Source organism: Kogia breviceps, chromosome 10, assembly GCF_026419965.1.
Source record: "Kogia breviceps isolate mKogBre1 chromosome 10, mKogBre1 haplotype 1, whole genome shotgun sequence".
NCBI lineage: Eukaryota > Metazoa > Chordata > Mammalia > Artiodactyla > Physeteridae > Kogia > Kogia breviceps.
This window is the reverse complement of record NC_081319.1, coordinates 86,267,507-86,283,360: the sequence shown is the minus strand read 5'-3', so window position 1 is coordinate 86,283,360 and position 15,854 is coordinate 86,267,507. Positions and strand designations below refer to the sequence as shown.

General features: G+C 38.8%; 3 non-coding genes across 3 annotated transcripts; 1 reads left to right on the top strand and 2 right to left on the bottom strand.

Annotated features, from left to right (window-relative positions):
- Window positions 1-836: 836 nt before the first annotated feature.
- On the bottom strand, window positions 837-908 carry TRNAQ-CUG (transfer RNA glutamine (anticodon CUG)). The gene has a single exon. It is a non-coding gene; the product is annotated as a tRNA-Gln (tRNA).
- A 6,182-nt stretch (window positions 909-7,090) lies between these two features.
- TRNAT-AGU (transfer RNA threonine (anticodon AGU)) lies at window positions 7,091-7,173 on the bottom strand. The gene has a single exon. It is a non-coding gene; the product is annotated as a tRNA-Thr (tRNA).
- A 4,865-nt stretch (window positions 7,174-12,038) lies between these two features.
- Window positions 12,039-12,128, top strand: TRNAR-UCU (transfer RNA arginine (anticodon UCU)). Its single transcript is given in 2 exon segments — window positions 12,039-12,075; window positions 12,093-12,128. It is a non-coding gene; the product is annotated as a tRNA-Arg (tRNA).
- The last annotated feature ends 3,726 nt before the right edge of the window (window positions 12,129-15,854 follow it).

The following is a 15,854-nucleotide window of genomic DNA, read 5'->3' as shown; positions in this document are numbered from 1 at the left end:
AACAGTACAAGAACAAATGAAAAAAAGGAAAACTTATATACAAAGAATGTTATTAGTAAAGAATTCATTCATTAGCATAAGTCACTCATTTTATCTGAGAAAAAGGGATGTTTGGTGTTTTGTGCATGGCACAATGACCAGATGAATATTGCAATGAAAATATCATTATGGATTCCCCCCCAATTTTAACTTGAAGTGTGTTAAATCTGTAGATATTTTTAATGTAATAATGAGTCTTGCATGCCCTTTTATTTAGAGTCACCTACTTTAATATGTTCCATATTTAGATCCGCCCCACCCCTGCCCCACCGTGTCTGTGGTGTCTGTCTGTATTTAGTATATATAAAGCATTTATATATACTGGGTTCAGTGGCCTGGTGGATGGGGTGGAGGGCATCAGAAATTGTGCAGGTAGAGGTCATGGGCAGAAGAGAAATTTGCTATTAACTGTATATTATCCAATACCATTAAATTTATTTATTTCCCGTATTTGAAATATTGAACAATTTCAAATATTCTTTTTAATGTGCACAGAAAATAAACTTTATTAAAAGAGTCGTTATTGCTTTCTATTAGAGTTGGTTTTCTAGTCACAGCAGAGTGCAGGGGTTTTGTTATCTTCCACCTGTACTTAACTTACTTCTGATACTTCTTTTATTCTTTATAAAATGAATTCCATTAAACCAGAATGGAATTCCACTTCTGCCTCCTCACCCAGATGCAGATATGTTTGGACTCACAGGAGCTCACAGGAGATATTAGAGGCAAAATTGATAGCGGTCTTTTAGGTGGACAGTATTTTCCGGGGAAAAACAAGTAAAATAGAAGGACGAAGCAGGTTCCACCGAGAGTTGAACTCGGATCGCTGGATTCAGAGTCCAGAGTGCTAACCATTACACCATGGAACCACACACGGAGTGACTTAGCTCATAATTGTCCATGATATGTCATAGTAACTCTACTGAAATCATTTAGCTTAAACAAACATTTTAGTCTACATCCACTCACGTCACTTTCGAAGAAAATCCTAGGGGGTTTAATTTTATTTATTTTTACTTCTCATCCTATTTTTTGCCAAGGAACCCACAGCGTCCGCCCGCTACCATTAACTCAGAAACTTGGTGATCCTAGGCCTCGCTTTCTTCATTAAGAAAAACAGAGTGAGCAGTTCTTATATACACCAGCACTGAATTGAACGTCTTATATCCATTATATGATTTAAAATTTAAAAACTCGCTGAAATTTTTTTAGTCTTTATATAGACAGGAAAACTGAGCCTTAGAAATTTCAAGTCTTTTATCTGCACCTCTGTTCAATTTCAGCCATGTGATATTTTTCTCCACAGAGATTATGTAGTTATCAGGTCCATTGCCTCTAGGAAAACAAGTTTTAATGTGTTTATTTCTGGCACATTCACAGAAGAAACCTTGAGAAAAGCTATGTTTTCGAGAAAATGGAAAAGGTATGCTTGAAGAAAAAGTCTGAATTTTGTCACCTGTAGCGATCGGTAAGGGACGCGATATTTCAGGATCAGAGACTCATCATACTCGTCTTCATCAAGAAGGTGCCCAGTGAAAGCTGCCAAATTGTACTACAGACTTTGTTTGTTTTACTCTATTCCAGAGACACCTTTTTCTTAGACCCAGTGCGCTCCCTTAAACACTAGGTTTCTTGGGCGGTGTCGGTGGATCCTCGGCGTCCACGCAGCCAGTAGAGCCCCTGTCTCCCTTTCAGCTCACCTGTCTCTCGCCTCCTTTCGGCTGCACTCACCGAGGCCTCCCAGCAGCAAGTTTCTGTTGAGATTTCCACAGAACTTTAGCCGAGTTGCGCTTTGGAATTTGTGTTGGTGTAATTCTGGGGATACTGGCTCCTTTCCCAGCACTCGTCCCAGTGGATGTGTATCTAGGCATTCTCCTACGACTGCATAATGACTTCGAACTCCATGGAAGGACATCTGCCTCCTTAAATGAGGCGGCGCAGTGACTACCCGGGGAAAACAAATATCCGCCCTCAGGGCTGTTCTGAGAGTTCAGTGACAGAGGTTTCTGCGATGGCAGCGAGAACGTCGCCACGTACGGCCCTCCGCCTGTCACTCACAGCAGCTTCCTGCAGTCTGGTGCACTCGCCCACGCGGCGGAAGACAACAGAATGGAATTCTTCTGCTAACTGAGATGAACAAAATTGCAAAGGGGGCCCACTTCTCCTTCCAGTAGTCTCAGAGATTACAAACAAACACACGAGGATCTTGCAAAGCATCAACCCCGTGCAAAACCCTTATAGTGCGGACCTTCTAAAGGAACTTGTACCAGACTCTTGAGTTGTGTTCGCCCAACACAACTGCATATGATCTCCAGCGCGTGAATAAAGTATTATCCTGTAACTCACAAGAGCACAGAACAAAAACCATAGCCAAAGGAAATAATTTTAAAGGGAATGTAGAACTAACGCTTGCAGAGGCCAGAGATAAAACCTCCCCACCTTTCCTAAATAAGCCATTCTCTCAGGCCAGGTGATAGACTATGTCACCTCTTTGTCTAGGGCTACCATATATATATGTATATGTATATGTGTGTATATATATCAGAAAATCAGGAAGAAGGAATGAGATAAGAAGAAATTAGAAATGAAACAAAGAATTCAAACAGATTTTTTAAAGTTCTTATTCTGGAAAAAAGTCACTAGATTAGCACCTTTTCCAAATCATTTGTTTAGCTACTTTTACTGAATTCCTGTGAAGTATCAGATGCTGTGCAAGGTGCTAGAGGCATAAAGATAAACAAGATAAGAACGAAACCGCTGTCCTTGTGGAGATTCGTATCTACTAGGAAGGAAGTTCTATCAATGTGTACATAAAACAAAGCCTAGCCAGGAATAGGTTGGAGAAAGCGCTTGTAAGGCAGACTAATGGCACAGGTATGATGGAAAGCTAAAATACAACTAAAATGGAATTTGGTTTGCACAAGAATTAATATTGCTACTCTGCAGAAAGTGCTGGTCCATGATCTTCCATACACAAAATGCACAGTAAGAGTGCAGCATATGGATCCTGATTGTAAAAGATGGAGTGGTTTATCTTGGGCAGCAACAATGTAGTAACATATAAAAGAGAAAATAAACAATAAGCTCCATAATGGACTTAGAATTATGGCTCAGACAAGCCCCATTGCTGTTTACTTTTAGGGGGACATGCCAGCATCAGTATGTGAATGTGAAAACTACGTAGGGCACTGCTGGTGAACATAGGAGCTTCCAGTGGAGCTTTTATCCTTAATATATTGGTGAGTATTGGTTGCCATGAGGGAAAAAGGCATTGAGCCCATGTAGAAAAGCTGCTTGTACTAGTTAAAAAGAATTTGCTTGGGGCCTCATGGCCACCAAAAGACATTTAATGCAGTTTTCAAAATAAGAAAATTAAGTTGGCATTTTCCTCTGTCTCCCTTTAATAGATTGTGAAGTTATTAGGGAAGACTTCTAAAACCTTTGTTTGTTTAGCAACCCATGGCAAATGGAATGGAAACTTAGGCACTCTCTCACACCAAGATGAACCTAGACACAAAACACAGCACTTAGCAAACCATACCAGGGAATTCACAAAATTATTGAAGACTCTATGCCTTAGGCTAAGAGTTTCTCCTTTATATCAAGTAGCCTACTATTAAAAAATGAAATAACTCAAGTAAAATTAGGCATAAAGCTGCTAAAGAAACATCTTTAAATTCAGGTTCCATGATTCATTAGCCCCAATATTGTAACTTAGGAGGCAAAGTTGCACACATGCCTGAGGCTGAGATTCTAGTCAAACCAGTTCTGAGTGTCTCTCTCATCTCAGAGTGGTTATGGGATGTGGGTTCCTGACTATGCAGTTTTGAGAAGCCAGAGTTAGACGGCTTAGGTCAGGACCAGTGGATGGAACCAGGTTCATTTTTAAGCACAGGATGATCAGAATCTGCACTGCAGCTTATCCTCATTCTTTATGCAGAGTTTCCCATGAGACAAATTATGTTTGAATTATGTTTTCCTCATTTCGTTTGAGGAAGGAAACACGTAAATTTCTAAGTAGCAGCATGTCCCTAAAGTCTCAATGGATATTCTAAAGCTTGTATAAATTAAATATTTTTTCCCCCGAGGCTTTTCTTGTTGCAGTTGTCCAACTGGAGGGAGCACCTGGTGTCTCCAAGTCCTAGCTGTTACATAAATCATGCTTTATCCAGAATTTCTTGCTTCTGGAAGTTTAAGAAATGGAGAACAAAATCCAGAAATTGATGGAAGTACAAAGAGAAAGATAAAAATCACAGTCATGGTGGGATATTTTTGCACAATACACCTCTCTGAAAAACTAATTAAAAACACACATGAAAAAATAGCCATAAGACAAAGGAATGCAATTCATATAATATACATACATATATAAGGAACAGGGCACATATCAACTTCTGGATTCCAACTTTTTCCAAACACACATGGAATTATCTCAAACTTGACATTTTACCGGGCCACAAAGCAAGTCTCCAAAAATATAACAGGGTTAGATACATGCTATTATTTCAGAACAATAAAATGACACCAAAAATCAAAACATAAAAATTAAAATTTGTATTTGTTTACAAAATAATAAATATGCTTCTAAATAATTTATGGTTTAAAGACCAAATGTCAATCAAAATTAGGAACTATTTTACATACATTGTAAATCAACTATACGTCAATAAAAATATTGACAAAAAAAGAAAGAAATTAGGAACCACTTTGAAATAAATGATAATAAAATAGTACATGTCGAGACATGTACTGTGCAGCTAGAAGGGTACTTAGAGGGTAAGTACCCTAGATATCCTAGAAGGGTACCTTAAACACATACGTATAAATAAAATAAATGCTAAAGAGTAATTAAGCATTCGTTACCTGAAATTAAGAATCAGCCACTAATTTAATTCAAATGAAACACTAGTGAAGGAAATAATGAAGCAAAGAGTAGATAGTAACACAATAGAAAATAAATACAAAATGGACTTAGAGTGTTCATTGAAAAGAAAGCACAGCTAACACTTTTAGGAATGGAAATGGACTATGTTGAAGACAACTCATCCAGTGAGTCTGTGTTCATTAACCCAAACAACAAAGAAACAAGTGGCTGTGGAGAAAGCTTTAATCTTTGACTCCTAGGGACTACTCAAGCTGTAAGCTCCAGGAGCGCTCATGGAAACCCTATGGCTTTCTGAAGAAATCTTGTGACAGTCACATACTTAAGGTTTAAAACGTGTGATTGCCTTATGAGTAATGCATTGTAATGCAAAAATTAAGTAATGCATTTTGAAAATGAAAAATAGCCAACAAAACTAACAACAAAAATGGTAATCTCTTTTTTCTTTTTGATTTTTTATTGTGACAAAATATACGTAACATAAAATTGACCATTTTAACCATTTTTAAGTGTACAGTTCAACAGCATTAAGTATATTCACATTGCTGTGCAACCATCATCACCATCTACCTCCAGAACATTTTTCATCTTCTCAAACTGAAACTCTATCCATTAATTAATAATTGCCCATTTCCCCCTCTTCCCAGTCCTGGGAAGCTACCATTCTACTTTCTATCTCTATGAATTTACTCTAAGTATCTCATATAAGCAGATTTATACAGTTTTTGTCCTTTTATTACTGGCATATTTCACTTAGCACAATGTCTTTAAGGTTCACTCATGTTGCAGTATGCACCAGAATTTCACTCCTTTTTAAGGCTGAATAATATTTCATTGTATGTATATTTTGTACGTATGTACATTTTGTTTATCCACTCATCCATCAATGGACACTTGGATTGCTTCTGTGTTTCCGCTATTGTGAATAATGCTGCTATGAACATGGGTGTACAAATATCTGTTTGAGTCTCTGCTTTCAATTATTTTGGGTATACCCAGAAGTGCAATTGCTGGAACATATCATAATTCTATTTTTAATTTTTTGCAACTTCATTGAGATGTAATTGACATATAACATTGTGCAAGTTTAAGGTGTACAACATAATGATTTGATATATGTATATATTGCAAAATGATTACCACAATAAGGTTAGTTAACACTTCACCAAAAGGAATATGAAGGTGGCAAATAACACCCAAAAGGATGTTCAGCATCATTAACCATTAGGAAATGCAAATTAAAATAACAATGAGGTATCATTACACACCTATTTAAATGGTTAAAATTAAAGATACAGACAACATCAGTGGCTGGTGAGGATGAGGAGCAACTAGAAATCTCATTCATTGGTGATAATAAAGAAAAGTACAGCCACTCTGGAAAACAGTTTGACAATTTCTTATAAAGTTATACACTTGCCATGTACCCCAGCAATTGCACTTCTAGGAACCTATCCAAGAAAAATGAAAATGTACATACACTAATGTTAATAGCTTTTTTCTCCACAACTGCCAAAAACTGGAAACAACCCATATGTCCTTCAATGGATAGGTGAAGAAATAAACTGTGGTACACCCACACAGTGGAATTCTATTCAACAGCAAAAAGGTACAAAATTTTGATATATGCAACAACTTGCGTAAATCTCAAGGCATGTTCTATCTTAAGTGAAAGAAGCTAATCTCAAAAAGCTAATCTTACATTTTGTATGATTCGGTTTCCATAACATTCTCAAAAAAGTCAAACAAAGCAACAGAAAACGTATCTGGTTGTCCAACTGCTATGTACGGGATTAGGAGGTGACTATTAAGGGATAACACAAGGGAGGTTTATGGATTGATGGAACTGTTCTGTATCCTGATTGTGGTAGTGGTTACACGAATATATGCGTATAATTTCAAAAAGCCAATATTACTCTATGACAAAATTTTTATTAACAGAATAGATATAGCTTAACACTTTCACCAACGTGTCTCTTTGGGGAGGGTTTTGGGGAGAGAAAACTCAGACACCCTTGAGCCTTGTACAAGGATGGAAGCGGGGAATTACTAAGGCTCTTCTAGGGCAAACTTTTTGAGGGAGTAATTTGTTCTCTCTTTGTTTTTCGCCGGAAGCACGTTTTTGCCAGGCTGGGGAAGGTGCGCTCTCCGTAGGTTAAAATTTTTTATCGTAATCGGTAGGATTCGAACCTGCGTGGGGAAACCCCAATGGATTTACTAGTCCATCGCCTTAACCTCTCGGCCACGACTACTGATGTAGGAAGGGAGGGGTCTCATTATAAAACGATATGTGGTAGATATAAAGATAAGACTCCTGTGTAGATAAAAGTGTGTGCAGCGAGTTGGGCAAAAACACTCAGGTGAATGAAAGCTTGGGGGGGGAAGTCAAACTCTCTCCGGCAGCCCCGACATTTAGGAGAACTGGGATGAGAGTACTCTCTGTACAAGTATCTTTGTTCAAAGTTCAGGTCAGTTCACCAACTAGCGCCTGCCTCCCTCGCGGATGAGTTGGGTTCATGCTGGGTGCTGGGGTCTCCGAAACAGGAACCAAATTTACTCAGCACCGAGGTGAAATCAGCGTAATCCTACTTTTAGGCGTGGTGGGACCAACCCTTCTGCTAGAACTTCTAGCCTGCTCGATGAATGATACCGTGCTCAACGGGTTTCAGGGAAGGAAATGCTCCCGCTGATTTGTGTCTAAGGTCGGAGGAGAGAAAAACGACGTTGAAAATCTCCTCTAGATTCCCTCACTCGTTGTTTCTAGGCTCCTAATTTAGGCCCAAAGTATTAATCTCACTGTGTTTGGGAAGGTGTTTTGCAGGTGCAAATACGCTTTCACTTTCCAGACACGTTAAGAAGAGGCATTGCCGGTCCATGAGTTGCATTTTCTGTGAGATCGTAGCTGCTTTCTAAAAAATGGATTACGTGGTTCAGTTTTTTGGGGGCAATGCAAGGGCTCGTTTTCTCTAAATGTAACCCACACTGCACGTTTCCCGTTCTCCTTTTTACATTTGTAACTCACTGGTTCCTTCAGCAGAATTTACAGATGCTCTGCAGAAATGATTCAGAATAGAATGGTTAAATGCAGATGCTGGATCCCAAGATGCATATGTAGGTCCCCATTTTATGGCCAACAAACTGTTAATGGGTAAGAGGTGAGAGCTGATGAATGCGATGTATCTTGAGAAAGCTGATAGGTAATTGCTTGGATTTAATACATTATATTTAACCAGAAGTGACAAAGTGTTCTTTAAATTGAGTTCTATTCAATTCAGATATCACTGAGAAAGTCTTATGGGGGGGTAGATCTAATTAAATATCAAATAATTTACTTTTATCTATATCCAGAAAAGATCGATAATGCAATGACTAACAGAAGAAATCTGGTAATGAAAAGCAAGTGCATCATTCAGTCTGTGTGCTCATAGATTCAGAGCATTTCTAATGTGTTTTTCCATTGGCAATTTTTGGAAACTTCCCAACCATTTGCATTAAGAGATTGCCAAATATATTTAAAATATTTATCTTCTGTCCCTGTAGGAGTATTTTTGGGGCAGACCTGTGTTATGAGGATTCCTAAAACGTTTTTTTTTAAGTTACAAATTTTTTGTTATGATGATAAAAGCCCATAAAAGATTAGTTTATCAAAGTATGCATACAAAATAATTTTAAAAGTCTAATTAAATATTAGCAGGTGATGGGGGGAGAGACGCCTCCATGGATTCTACAAACTTCTAGCTAGCATCAATTATTCAAGAAACAAACTCAAGGCCCATGTGATTGTGACGGGCATTGAAAAAGACAGTTGCTCAAACCAAAGACTACTGAGGTAACATTCAGTAACCTCAAAGTCCTTGAGTCTACAATTAGAGAATTCATCTTTGTTGTGCCAAATAAAATAAATTTCTCCTTCTTGAGAAAACTTGGGTAATGATGACTAATGCACTGGGGGTGGGGTGGGGTGGAGAGAAACCACCAGCAGCAGCACTTTGGTTTATCTCTCCCTCAGTATTGAATGCAGAAAAATGTGGATAGTTGAAGTCATACTGGATGTGAATTGTGCCAATATCTTCCAGATAGAAACCACCAGGAATACATATGCAGCTGAACAAGTTGGGCATAGAACTCCTTGTAGCGATTGAGAACACAGTGGGGAAGCATGGGTACATCCTAGTAAAAGAGTACTAAAAAGTACTTAAAGAATTTAGTCTTGTGTTGGGCGATTTGGGAAAAGAGTTAAAGAATCAGGACTTTGTTTTAGAGTAAATGCTGTCTGGAAGTAAGGGGTGATTCTGTGATTAAATAGCTTAAATTTAGGATTAGGATTTAAGATCCTATGCTGAAGGAAGGAAGAATAGAGCAATGCTACAACTATGATTGGCAAAAAACCGTAGTCATTTTTTGGCATGTGTATTTACCAAGATAAGGAGGTTTGGGGTCATTTTTGTGGTTTGAACAATGCTTTTGTGCAAGTGTGTGTGTGTATGTGTTTGTGTGTGTGTGTGTGTTTTTCATGTTTGTGTTCGTGTTCAGACATGATTACAAAGTGATCTTAATTTTGTCTTGATCAACCATGGTCATAGAATGGCCTTGTCTGACATTGGTGTTCTGTGAAATTGTTTCTGTTCAACAAAAGAACATCAAGTCCTAGCTGATAGTACCAGATCAGCTCCCAAATGTCAAGGGCTGCTTTTATCTCTCTAAATTGTGTATTTTACTAATTTAATTGAATATTATATCAATACTTTTTCAGGAGCTTTCTAAATGTTATTTTAGTGGCTTTGTAGTGTTCCATTATTCAGATGAAGTAAGCATTAATGAAATATTCCCCTTTGTCGGACAGCTATGTCATTTCTTCTGTGCTACTGCTATCAATGTTTTAAAAATACCATCATTGTTTTTGTGCACCAAATGTTTTTCTTCAGTTAATATTAACTCCCTAGGACAGTGTTTTACAATTACTGATTCAAGTGTTATCAAGCTTAAAATTAGCTGAAATGACTGTATTTGGTAAGTGCTATGGTTTCAGGAACAAATAACATCTTGTGAGATTATAAAGAAGGGAATAATTACTCCTGTTACACCAGAGGAAAAGAGAAGCTGGTGAAATTTAACTACGAATGAGAGTTTGGGAGATATGGACTTGAGAAAACTTTCCCCTTGTAATCTGAAAATGTGTTGGTATTTACTTGTTTGTGTCCTAGCAACACACTTCTATTCCCAGATTGGGGATTGGGAGTCTAAATGAACTGTCCCTGCCATACCCAGTAACAGGAAGCTGGCTCAAAATCCTCCTCTCATGAACCACATAATCTCTAAACTCATAATCAACCCTATTTATAATAAAACTTAATCTTGCATACCTTTATTTACATGTTTCTACCTGTCCTTTGAGCTTTGTGCGCGACAGAATGTAGCTAAGGCCGGCTCTTTGGAAAACTTGCTCTCTGGGATTGCGCCTTTTCCTCTGTGGCCGCGGACTTCCCTCTTCGGTACGTTCTCGCGTGCTTCACTAAGGAGCAGAGAAGTGAACATTTTCTGAGCGGGTTGGAGACCGTCCCGGAATCCTCCTTTTCAGTAAGGAAGGGAGCTGGTCAGATCCCCACCGACTATCAGCCAGCATTCCCCCCACGTGAGACTTCGAAAAGTCCTTTGGGCCAGGGGAAGGGCAACCCAGTTTACAATTAATCAAAGTCAGTTACCGGTTAGCTGTGAAAGCAAACGCAGACGACCCCGATTCTTTCGAGTGTCCTTCATTCCGGGTCCTTCTCCCACTAGCATTTCCAAGTTTGAGGCTGCCTGGAGGTGCCACTCAGCTCCGGCCCGCGTCTCCTCAGCTCCCGAAACTTGGACTTGAACCGACACGTCCTCAAAGACAAGAGGCTGGAGTATAAACTCTGTGGTCAAGGAAGCTTGACCAGATCTACCTCCCACTTTCCCCAGTCCTTAGGCTGCCGGAAGGAGCTGAGGAGCTAAGGAAGTGATGCGCGGCGTAGTCCTGGGAAGAAGCCGAGCACTGGGAGAGAAACCACGGCCCGGAGGAGAGGATGCGGGAGTGGGCTGCGGGTGTGAACGCACAGGCTCTCAGTACCCAGGCTCCTAGGCTCTAGGGCTGCAAGAAATTTTTCACTCAACTCAAACTTCAGCTCTGGTCTAACACGTCCTTTTTCTGCTTTGTGTTTTTGCAGACAGTCGGTTCAGAGATCGCGTTTTGTCTTGTAATTTTCAGAATTAATTATTTTCATTTCTGAAATGAAATGGCCTGAGCTTTCTTCTCTTCCTTCCACAACCCTCCTCCAGTTTCTCAGATCACAACCACTCGCCTGCTCCGGGTCAACAAACCTTGGACTCTCCCGCTCTTGAGTTTCACGCTCAATGACCTCACCTGTAATTCATCCCTTTCTGTCCTCAAAGACACCAACCCACGTGACCGACGGTCGCTAAATGAGCCAGTGCGACTGGACCCTACGGTCTCACGGAAAAACGGCAGCGAATAAAAAGGCGTCTTTTGATCTCAGCGCAAAGAGTCACCAAAAGAAAATTCCCTAGTTAGAAAACCTGCGATCTTTCCAAAGCTCCCTGGACGCATTTAAAAACGGTAGTCCTCTCCTTCAAGAGAGAGGGCGGGCGTCAGTGGGATTGCGTTGCTCCATGAGCCCATTGGCAAAACAACATACGAACTCATCTTTTTCAAAAAGAACACAAGTACGAGCAAGAAGGGCCCCCAGATCGAAAGAGAGAACTCCAGACTGGAGCTAGAGGAAAGGGAGTGGTGGGGCTGGCCACATATTTACAATATCTCCCAACGTCATTTGTTGGAAGTTCCTCAAATTCCATTTTTGCGAAGCCAACCGTCCCGAGAGTGAACTTGGAGAGACCAAATGAAACTGGACAAACTATTTCTTATTTCATGGCAACGAATGACGTTAGTCACTGAAAGGCTCAGAAATTCTCCTATGTTGGGCATTGCATGTCCCTTGCACTGTCTTATTTGTTTTTGTGTTTCTTGAACTTTCACGGTGACTGGAACAGATTAAATCTCCACGAATTGTGTTTATTGATAAGCAAATAAATAATCAACAGTCTTTGGGAGCCAGCCAAACCCCATATACCGTTGGGCTCTGTGGCGCAATGGATAGCGCATTGGACTTCTAGTGTGTAAGCTTAAGGCATTCAAAGGTTGTGGGTTCGAGTCCCGCCAGAGTCGTGCATGTTTTGTCACTAACTGGATGCCCTTGCCAATAGTCGGTCTATTCCTGTATGAATTGAACGTTTTCTCCACAGTCAGTGAATACCAGGTCCTTACATTTCTCACTGCTGATATTTCTACTTTCTGGTGTTTCCATTTGAAGAGCTTCTTCATAAGCATTCCCATGTGTGTCAACAGTGATTTGATGAAAAAATTATATATCCTACCCATCTTTTGTGTGTATATACATGATAGCAGGAGAAGATAAAGAATCAGAAAGCCAGATATCGGGTAGAATTGTTGGGGCTTAAATTATACTTGAAATCTTATGGGAGGAAAAGTAGATTCTGTCACTCTCAAAGTTGAAAGTGTCATTCTCATTCCTTGGAGTGGCTTCATATTGTAAGTAGAGCTGTTATTAGAGCCCAGGACTTCTGAATAAGAACTTTTAAGCACCCAAAATTGGGTCAGTGGATAGACAGATTGTACTGATACTAATAAGGATGCAGTAATAAGGCAGAAGTAGAAACGGATGTGTGCATGGGTCATTCTCTGGGTCCAAAGATAAACAGTCACATATGGGACATTCATAAGAAATGTGGTCTGTCATAATGAGAAAAAAAAATTTTTTTTGCTTGAATGCTTTGCTTAGTTTTGGGGAGTTCATTCTAATAATGCCAACGTTTCAGGCCATAACTGTTTCTTATGTCACATCTGTGCATTCCTTAGGAAACCATAATTATGAGTAAAAGTAACTGATTCATAGGAGAAGAGGCTGGTGATCCTTGCCTGGAAGAAAAATGAGGTAACTGAACCCAGCCATGGAAGTAATGGTCCTGGCTTCTGTACTAGGATGACAGCACAATGTCTACACTTCTGTGGCAGAAAATTGGAAAAAGAACAGAATGCTAGGAATCGCTTGGAGAAGAACGGCACCATGAAGAATTTAGTGGGAAATCAAGAAAGGGCCAATGATGGCTCCTGCAGGAGATCAGTCAGCATCTCCTCAGTTTGGACAAGGCATAGCTGCCCTGGGCTCTGGAATCCTCGGCTAGTTTCACCTTATCACTTGGAGAGCAGTAGTTTCTTTTTCCTTAACATACTTGAGACATTAGTATACTCTATCTGCAGAATCCCTCTTAAAACCTTACTTCTCATTGTTAAGAGTATTTTGTCTCTAAGAATTTTTACTTCAGAGCAATGCAAATTCATTTAAAATTAAATAGGCTAAAATTATGCATTTGAAAGCTAAGATGTGAATATGGCTAACTCAGCACCTGGTCAAAGGGGAGGAGACTAAAATTGGCTCTGGTCTTGGACGTGAACAAAGTCTTCGATGAAGGAAAGATCATAAGTTTGGACTCTAATAACTAAAAGATTAATAATAATCCAGAGAACCAAGGGAATATAAGATCTGCACAGACTTGAAGACGTACCAAAAATGTCTAAGTAAGTTTTACTGAGCACTCTTGCTTGGCAAAGAAGGAGCTTCTTTGGGAGGATAGGGAAAGGAGGAAGTTAGTCTATGAGAACAAGAACTAAAGTGGAGGGAAATGGCTTTGCCTAAAAAGGATTTAATTTTTAAAAGTTTTTAAATGGCTTTGCCCAGTTCCCCATCTGGAATAGTGGAGTCATTGACAAAAAAGAATCCACAGACATAACCATAAAGTTCTATTTTCTGATCCATCATCCATAGACAAAATGGTCAAGACACTACCAAAAAAAATCAGTTTCCTTTATAAAGTGAAATGGCCACTTCAATTTTCTTTTAAAAATAAATGATCTAGACAACATTATTGTATTATAATCATCAAACTTGCTAAGAGACTAGAACTTAATTACTCAAACCACTAAAAAGAAATTATAATTACTCTAAGCTAAGAAGTTCGCCTACTATGGTTTCATGGATACTGGCACAAGATATGAGACTCCTGGATGAGAGACAAAGGACAGTTTATTATTCACCACAATATCAGTAGCCACATAACATCATTTGAACTGATTCCCCAAGTATCATATCCCCACAGGGATCACTGGGAGGACATCTTGGAGGCTGGCTACCAGATGTGTCTAAGTGTGGTCTGCTTTGTATGTATCCAGCTTGGTTGTAGTAGGGCTTTTTGAGTATTCAGATCAATTTCCAGTCATTATCTTTTCAAATGTGGCTTCTTTCCAGTCTTTTCTCTCCTTGCCTTCTTGGCTGTAACTGTCAATGTGTTATACCTTCTCAACTTCTTGATTGTGTTTTCCTTTAATAACTTTTTTATTCTGGATATTTTCATCTTACCAGTTTATTAATTCTCTTTTTGCTAATTTGTTTTAAAACACATCCATTACATTCTTAAATTATTTTTTAAAGTTTTGTTTTAAAGTTTATATTTTCTTTTTCTATTTTCAGGTGGGGTTTTTTGAGTCAAAATTCTTAATTTTGTGTGTCATTTCCTTTGACTATATTAAGTGCAGCTAATTTTGAATCACTTTGTTGGACTACCATTGTATGGATTCCAGGAGGGTCGGTTTCTACTGTCGGATGTTTCTCATAGTTTTGGTCAGTTTTGTTGGTGCTTTGGAAATCTGCCATCAGAAATGAAGTGTTTTACCAAAGAATAATGGATTGCATACTTTTCTTTTAAACCTCCCCTTGCTATGGGACCACTGGTAAAGTAAAGTAAGATCACTTGAAACAATATGTACTGGTTTGAAGACTATGCTTTTAAGTCATAGTATGCTTTCCAATAGTCATCAAATTTTGGAATAACTTGAAGCATTGCTAGCTTGATTCAGTTCAACTTAAAATTTTTAGATGGGTTAGAAATTACATGGAGTTTCTATAACAAACATTATCCATATTAAATTAAGCTATTATTGAGATAGAAATTACATATTTTATTGTATGTCCTCCGAAAACTCACTGATACTATAGTAAAAAGATTTTTTACAGCACCACTATAGGAAGAACACAAAAGAAGTGAAAAGCAAGAAACATTAAAGCCGAAAAACAGGTGGACAAATAGTAATAGACTTCACAGAGACAACCTGATTTATACCAAAGATTCTTCAAAAAGCTCTGGAACTGAGAACACTATGTACTGGAGGCTAAAGGGAAACTTAAAGCAGATTGTCTAAAATTTGAGAAGCAATTAGATTCCTAAATTCTCTGCACTTATACATACTGACTGTTTGGCCTTCCACCACCCAAGAAAAAACCTGGAGATTTATTCTTCAAAGAAAATAAAGAATGGGGTTAGACTGTTACAGATGAGGATCTGAGTACCATAGTGAGAACAGGAGAGGTTAAGCATTTTGATGTATAGGAACGCTGAAGGCCGAAATGCCTAGCTCTTTTTCTTCACCTTACTCTCAGATGTCTTCCAGTTAGGGCTTTACCCTGCTGGCAGGACTGAAAAACACAGACTTTCAAAAATGAAAGGTAAAAATACTAAGAATCTATGTATGGGGCAACCGATGTAAGTTGGGGAAATCTAACATAACAGATAAGCATATTGAAGGCTCTCTTCACCATTACCTCAGACTTTGAGTTATTTTTATAACCTAAAAAAATAAAAACAAAAAACCCTTGAGAATACTCTCTACTAAAACAGTGGAGCAATTAAACGAACAAAAAATAGATTATAAATAGGTGAGCAAAGAGAAGATTCAGATGACAGCTGTGCAGCAGGCCCACAGAGCAACCATTTCAGACTGCACGCAAGTAGAGGTCAACTGGAAAAATAGCTTCAAGAA